At 36.5% G+C, this 8,674-nt stretch overlaps 1 protein-coding gene across 1 annotated transcript in view; it reads right to left on the bottom strand.

Annotated features, from left to right (window-relative positions):
- Positions 1-451: 451 nt before the first annotated feature.
- Positions 452-8,674, bottom strand: part of CFAP299 (cilia and flagella associated protein 299) — a 622,454-nt gene continuing 614,231 nt past the window's right edge. Inside the window, exon 7 of the transcript XR_007407864.1 lies at positions 452-2,011. The gene's annotated coding sequence lies outside the window, so the exon portion shown is untranslated. The remainder of the gene's footprint in view (positions 2,012-8,674) is intronic.

Here is an 8,674-nt window from a genome sequence, read left to right as displayed (position 1 = left end):
TGTCTCTATCTATCTACCTATCTATTATCCATCTATTTATCAAGAGATTTCACTTAAGGATTTGGTTCACATGACTGTAGATAGATGGAAATTCAAGGAAGAGTTGGTGTTGTAGTCTTGAATCTCCAGTCCTTGGAATAGGTCTGGCAGGCTGGGAACTCAGGCAGGATTTCTATGAAGTCTCCAGGCAGAATTCCTTTTTCCTCCGGAAATCTCAGCCTTTGTTCTTAAAACCTTCAACTGATTGGATGAGACCTGCACATGGAGAATAATCTGGTCTACTTATAGTCAACTCATTGTAACTGTTAATCATATCTACAAAAACTATTAATAATAATCACAAATATCTTCCTAGCAACATTTGGATTGGTGCTCAATGAAACAGTTAGGTACCCTAGCCTTGCCAAGTTGACATAAAATGAATCATCACAAGCACCTCACTTTATTTATTTATTTTTTTTAATTTTTTTAATGTTTTATTTTTTTTAAATTTTTATTTATTTATGATAGTTACAGAGAGAGAGAGAGGGAGGCAGAGACACAGGCAGAGGGAGAAGCAGGCTCCATGCACCGGGAGCCCGATGTGGGATTCGATCCCGGGTCTCCAGGATCGCGCCCTAGGCCAAAGGCAGGCGCCAAACCGCTGCGCCACCCAGGGATCCCAGCACCTCACTTTAAATGCCTCTTGAAGACTTCTATGTCTACAACATTATAGTCTTGAGGAAGCGATGGAGATATTTCAAAAAGAAATCAAGGAAAAATAGGGATATTGTTGGTATATTTTTCAGGTCACAAAATATGAAGATGAGCTATTCTTTATCTAATTGACATAGCATTATGACTAATACATCAGAGTCCTGACATAGCTGTATTTGCAATTAGAGAATTTCTAATTCATCTGAAATTGTATATAAAAGCACAAAGCAGATGAAAGAGGGTTGCATTTTGTGCTGTGGTGTATGTAATCACTGTTAAATAATTATTCTTCAAATACAGATCCTGTAATGATGGACCCAAGAGGCACTGGGAGAAGGCATTAGAAACAAGCTGGCTGGAGTCAAAGTTGAGTTCAAATCTGAATTTCTCTACTAAACTTAGCAGTAAGCTTACACTTAGCTTAAACCTCTATGAGCTTCAGTTTACTCATCTCTAAAATGTGTTTTAACCTTTGTCATAGGTTGTGAGATGGACTATATAAATACCATGTTCCTGGTTCAGTGTACAACTCAGTTGGCATTCAATATATGGTGGCTACAGAGAAAGTAATAGAGCCTAAGAAGTTAATAGTTACTGAGCACTTCACAGCTAAGAACTGTACTAGTCACTCTAATCCCCACAGCCACTCAATTAATGGCACTTGTTATTGTCCCCACTTCCTCAGGTAGATAATCAGGCTTGGTGGGGGTGGGGTGGGGTGAGGTGGTATTGAGATTCCAAGGGTAGACAACTAGTAAATGGAAGAAGTAGGATTTGAACCCAGCCACTATGTTCCGAATCTTTCCAGTACACTGACTATATGGAAATTTAGTTGAGGTTAAAGTTTCAAGATGAGGCTAATTTTGAACAATTATTGTGCCAGTTATTCCCCAACTGGATGAGCTTGGACAAATTATTTAAGTTCTCTAGGTCTCTATTTCCCTATTAGGATGAACAGACTTTATAATCAATCTTCTTTATTTGCAGATTCTGTATGTGCAAATTCACCTACTCATTAGTATTTATTTGTATCCTCAAAATCAATATTTGGCACCTTTGCAATCATTCATGGACATGTGCAGAATGGTGAAAAATGTGAGCTTTCCAATGTACACATTTCCTGTTAAAGTTGGATAAGGTGATGTTCTTATTTCAGTTCTCACAGTATAAACAGGTGTCCTTTTCACAGTCTACTGGATGCCATGTTTTTTTCACATTTATGTGTTTTTTTTTTTGTTGGTGACTTTCCCTCCATGATAGCCCCCAAGCATGGTGCTCAAGTGCTGTTCTTGATGCATAAGAAGGCTTGATGTGCCTAATGGAGAAAACACATGAGTTATATAAACTTTATCACACATGAGTTATGCTTGAATGTTGGCCATGAGTTCAGCATTAGTAAATGAACAACATATAATAGATAAGGTGTCTTTAAGCAGAAACACACATAAAGCAAAGCTATGTGTTCACTGGTTATGGAAAATAACTATGATCAGAGATTTGCAGGAACCTAACTCCATATTTCTTTAACCTGGAACATTATAGAACATTGGTTCTATATCCTCCAATACAGTGTTTATGGTGACTTTATAAAAGGTGACTATTATGAATAACAAAGAATTGACTCTATTTCTAAAGACTATTATACAGATTAAATAAGGTAATCTAATGTACTTGATACACAGAAACTCAGCAAATTGTAGATTTTTTTTCTCTTTCAAGATACTGTATCACTTCATTGTATTTTAAAGATCATTTAATGCAAGTCTTACTATGTTGTTCCCATATATCACTTCTAAAAGGTACTTTTAAAAATATATATTATAAGTGAATACATGAAATAGGTGAAGGATATTAAGAGGTACAAAATTCCAGTTATAAGTAAGTCATGGGGATGAAAAACATAGCAAAGGGAATTTGGTCAATAATAGTGTAATAACTTTATATGGTGACAGAAGGTAGCTATACTTACTGTGGTATAACATAATTATAGAATTGTCAAATCACTATGCTGAACACATGAAACTATTTTATTTTTTTTAAGATTTTATTTATTTATTCATGAGAGACAGAGACACAGGCAGAGGGAGAAGCAGGCTCTACGCAGGGAGCCCGATGTGGGACTTGATCCCGGGACTCCAAGATCACGCCCTGGGCCAAAGGCAGGTGCTAAACCACTGAGTCACCAGGGATAACCACATGAAACTATTTTATGTCTACTATACTTCAATAACAAATAAAAATTAAAACAAAAAATGCATGTTATAAACTATATCTCAAAGAAAGAATAGGACATATTTTTGGAATGTTAATGTTGGTGGATATATGGCAAAAACTGTTTCCTAGTAGGCCTACTATGAATCCTCATGTATCAATGAATACAGTTATGGAACAGGATCAAGTAATTACCATTTCAAAAACCAAACTCTAATTATCCTGATTCTTACAATCATAGGAGCAAAACATTGATTGATTTAGAAGCCTCTAAAAAATTAAGAGGCTTCTAAATACTCATACAATTGACAGAATCCTTTACTTGTTTTTTTTTTTATTTTTTAAGTGATTAGGTCTTTTCAGTAGAATAACTACAACAAAAAAGAATAAAACACACTAAAAAACCTGTAAGAACTCATATATTTTGTGAAAATATTGAATTAGTAAGTCACTATTTTAACACATCCTTTATGTTACTCAGATACTATGAGAATGTGAATCTTGTTCACCTATTTTTAAGGCTTTCATAAAATTTCTTAATTTCTCTCAAGGAGCATAGTTTCTTCACATCCTTTTACCCCTTCTCAAAAGAATATGTCTATTCTCTGGGACAAAATACTTTAAGACTTCTAAGATTCCTTTCAAAATACAACATTTAAATGCCAATCCAGTGGGGTTTAGTTTGCTGATGACTAGTCAGTTCTTTCTTCCAAGAAAGTCATCCTTGGCAGGGTACAGGTGGCAAACTCCTGCTCAGCCCTTACTTCCTTCATGAAGTCTCTCCACAGCCAAGAGGAGCCTGCAGTCTTCTCCGGTCCCACTCCCAACAAACTGTGCTGTCTTGTGTTTCCCTGTTGAGTACCTTGTTTACTGCTCCAGCATTCCACACAGTGAACAGTGCTTAGTACAAAAAGGATGTTGAATAAATAGTAGTCATATATGGAGGCACTTTGAGTCTAAAGGAGACAAGCAGGTATGAATTTAGTCCCAGCTCTGCTTCCCTGCCAAACTGTAGCATATTCAAGTTTCCTGAATATTTTGCCTTTGTATATTAAGCTGTCCTGATATAGCAAGGGTGCATGATTGACCGAGTGCATCTAAGTCCACGAATATATCTAGTTGTTTATTCATTTGTTTTTAGTTGTTGTTTTTATTAATATTCCAGCATGGCTAAAGTGAGGAAAAGCTGAAAGAATGGGAGTTTGCTTATTTGATTTCCCTCTATTTCTTCCAGGCCCCTTCCTAGGGAGTCCCAGGTTTTTTTCTCCTTCCACCATTCAGTGAGCAAAAAAGTTGAGTGGGAAAGCTCTCCATTAAGTATTTCATAAGCTCAGCTTTTTCTGTCTCTTCTCTATCGCATCTCTAGTGATTCTGCTATTCTGCTCTGTATGTGGGTGCCCTAAGGCTATTTTATTTCTAGGTCAATTTTTACTTAATAGTAAAAGGGGAAGGAATAGCTGGGCCCTACCTTACCGGGTACAATATCATTTCATAGGATGAAGGCAGAATAGATCAGCTTTATCATATTTGCTTCTACTGGGAAGAGTCTTCCAATCCTCACTAGTTGACTACTCTACCCGTTAAATCTAGTGAATTCTTCCTTGGATTTGACAAAGGCTGGGCTCAGCTGTGACTTTTTAATCAGCTCTCGTGGGATGTCCACTCTGGCCTTTTCTACTTCTTTCTGACCTTTTTTCCCCTCCCTGCCCCTTCTCCTTTCTTCCTGTCCTCTCTTCAGGTTTGTGCTCTTGCCCAACATCTGCCCTTGGCCCATGGGGCAATTTCCAGCCCTGGGTATTGTCTTTTTTTTTTTTTTTAACAGCATGTCCCTCAGGGCAATAAACACACATTTGCATTTCTTTTTTTTTTCACATTTGCATTTCAATAACAACTCCTGGCTATGTTTAGAAAGCACCACCCACAAATAATTAATATTTTAACACAAGAAACTCTTTGTTTCCCCTTTCTGAACAGTCTTCCCTCTGCATTCAGAAAGTGGAGGGAAGGAGGCTACATTTCTCACATATTGCTTGATAGGAGTACAAGTGAAGCTTGAAATAGCCCTGTGTGACTAATAGTGCTTTTCACACCTTGAATTTGTGATGACTGTTCTTCAACTTACTGTTGCCAACTGCTATCTCTCACCTTTCTCCTCAGGGACCACGTCATCTTCCATATAAGCCATCCAGTGCTTGACTTACAGAGGAAAACAATGCTGACTTCCTTACCTTGCTTCACAGCTTCTGTAGACAGTCTCTCTAAACCATCACGGGGAAGGATAATTGAAGATTCTCTACCTTCCTTCCATAGGTATACTTATTTCTTCCTTTTCCATCCTACCCTTAACTTCATCCTCACACCTCTAGATATATAACGGCAGATTGAAAGGGATAGAATCTTTATAAATATACCAGTGGCTTTTTACTTTTTTCAAGGAAATGAAATAAAAATTACTTAATTGTGTATAGCATTTGTAAATTCCAGAATATTCTTATTTTAAATTTACAATAGCCCTTTGGAGTAGGAAGGAGCATTAAATTATAGTATTATTACTATATATATTTTCCTAAAGAAGGAACTGAGGTTTAGAGAGGTAGATTAATTGATTGCCATTATGCCAAAAACCAAACAAATAAAAAGCACATATAACACATTATTCTGCATTTTCTACCTTCTTGTAGTTCAGGATCAAACTCATTCATTATTTCTTCATACAACTCACATTTCTTTAATTCCTACTGTGAGTGAGGCTTATTGGCTGTATGACTGGGATATGCTTATGTTAGATTGTGTGGGTTACAGTTGTTCTGCACATGACCGAATAAGCCTTTCTTTCCCCCCCTTTAATGCTTTGACTCTACTTCAGCACTACACAGTTGGTTTCCTCATGTTATACCATCTGTCCTTCCATAGTGGACCCATGAGAACTGGTTTTCTACAAGCATCATTTAGTTGGCTTCTTTGTAGTTGTTTACTATAACAATTACTTCTCAAGAATTAATGGATTCTTATTTGTTGAACTCAGATTTTCTTGCTTATACACTTTTCAAGATAATTCCTTCTATTCAGGTTGTCTTTTTGGGGAAAAAAAAAAAGTCATGTATAAATATATTCTATCCCAAGTTAAATGTATGCCATATTGGCATTTCATTTGCCAACCTTTTATTAGACATTAAAAATAGAATATCTGATATTAAGTATGTATTGATATTGATGTAGACCAAAGAAGAGAAGAGTAAACAAATATATCCTTGATGCAATACCTGAAATAATTTGGTTCTGGTGTAATGAGCAGTTCCATTCATTTAAAAATATATGGAGACAGATAATGAGGCAGATGCGATAATGCCATCCTGAAAGGTTTTCCTTTAATGAGCAATTAAAGTAATAAGATACTGGCAACAAGAAATTGACAAGAATGTTTTCTCACATTGTTAAGGTACTTATATAATAATATAGGAGTTATATATTATAAATTAAAAGCAAGGTAGAAGGTAAGATAATCTAGCATATCAATAAATCCATAGTTCAAGTACAAATTGTATACCCCTCTTATAGTATATGAAGCCAGTTTTTTAAAAAAATTGTTGATTTATTTGAGAGAGAGAAAGAGTACAAGTGGGAAGGGCAAGAGGAGAGAGACTCTCAAGCAGACGCCACACTGAGTATGGAACCCGTCTTTGGGCTGAATCTCACACCCCTGAGATCATGATGTGAGCCAAAACCAAGAATTGGATGCTTAATCAACTGTGCCACCCAGGCACCCCTATCATGAGGCCATTTTTGAAGTAAAATGGTAGTATCTCTGTATTGGTCTCATCCAATGGTCAATTAAATTGATTAATAGCTTAGATAAAATATTGAATTAATATTTACTGAGAAGTTAATATCTTAACAACCCAATACGACACCTATTATTAGTATTCATTTTGCTAGTTGAGGAAACTATGTCTCCAAGGGGCTAAATTGCATTCCCTGGGTCATACAGCAAGTAGGTAGCAAGTAGGGACTATGTTAAGAATCCAGGCAGTCTGGCTTCAGAAACATTAACTCTTACAATGGACTCCTTCAAGTCCAAGTTCTGTGAAGTACATTTTGAAAAGAAATCCTGACAAAATCCAATGATGGTAGATGAAGCAAAAGCCTATTCTGATCATATTTTCCAAGCAAAATTTAGGATACATAGTTTGACAAATAGTATGGCACATAGGAGCCATTCAGTAATTACCTGGGGTGAATAGGGCAGGATGTTTGAAATCAAGGTTGTCTTGGAAAACCTTGGAAGATTCTGTATCTTATACATGCTCTTCAAAATGCTAACCATAGACCTTTTTTTTAATAATAAATTTATTTTTTATTGGTGTTCAATTTGCCAACATATAGGATAACACCCAGTGCTCATCCCGTCAAGTGCCCACCTCAGTGCCCGCCACCTAGTCACCCCCAACCCCCGCCCTCCTCCCCTTCCACCACCCTTAGTTCATTTCCCAGAGTTAGGAGTCTTCCATGTTCTGTCTCTCTTTCTGATATTTCCCACTTATTTTTCCTCCTTTCCCCTTTATTCCCTTTCACTATTATTTATATTCCCCAAATAGATGAGGCCATATAATGTTTGTCCTTCTCCGATTGACTTATTTCACTCAGCATAATACCCTCCAGTTCCATCCACATCGAAATAAATGGTGGGTATTTGTCGTTTCTAATGGCTGAGGAATATTCCATTGTATACATAGACCACATCTTCTTTATCCATTCATCTTTCGATGGACACCGAGGCTCCATCCACAGTTTGGCTATTGTGGACATTGTTGCTATAAACATTGGGGTGCAGGTGTCCCGGTGTTTCATTGCATCTGTATCTTTGGGGTAAATCCCCGACAGTGCAATTGCTGGGTCATAGGGCAGGTCTATTTTTAACTCTCTGAGGAACCTCCACACAGTTTTCCAGAGTGGCTGAACCATTTCACATTCCCACCAATAGTGCAAGAGGCTAACCATAGACCTTATGCATAAGATGCATATTTGATATTCTTCCTCTAGAATGAGAGACTCTTTGATACTCTTTTTTTCAGGGTGGTATTGGTGTTCATATTGTCATTTACCTAGAACTGAATCATTTAATCTTTTATTGATTTGGTTGTAGTGTTTAATCTCTTGATAATATATCAATTGATGAGATGCTTGACTTACCTCGTAGAGCAAGAAGTCTAAAATGGTTTTTGTATTATTTATAATTAACTTCAGTCTAGACTTGATGCAGCATTATAGTATATTTTGCCTGTTCAATTGGGATAAGTTTGCTGGAAATTTTCTTAAATAAGTAAAATATTGTAGCCTGGTTGTTATTTATCAATCAAACATAAAATCAAAGTAACGTGAAGGGGAAAACAAATTCTTGGTTATTTATTTTTATTTATTTATTTATTTATTTATTTATTTATTTATTATTTACTTTTAAAAAAGATTTATTTATTTATTTGAGAGAGAAAGAGGGAGAGAGTGATGGGGAAGGGCAGAGGGAAAGGGAGAGAGAAAAATGGTAAGCAGACTTCATGCTGAGAGCAGAGCAGAACGTGGGTCTCAGTCTTATGACCCTGAGATTATGACCTGAACAGAAACCAAGAGTTGGACGCTTAAGTGACTGTGCGACTCAAATGCCCCAATTCTTGTTTGTTTGTTTATTTATTTATTAAAATATTTTTATTTATTTATTCATGAGAGACACACAGAGAGGCAGAGACAGAGAAGCAGGCTCCACACAGGGAGC

The sequence above is a fragment of the Canis lupus genome, chromosome 32 (assembly GCF_003254725.2).
Source record: "Canis lupus dingo isolate Sandy chromosome 32, ASM325472v2, whole genome shotgun sequence".
NCBI classification, from domain to species: domain Eukaryota; kingdom Metazoa; phylum Chordata; class Mammalia; order Carnivora; family Canidae; genus Canis; species Canis lupus.
Note: the sequence above shows the minus strand (reverse complement) of the source record. Positions and strands in the feature narration are given on the sequence as shown.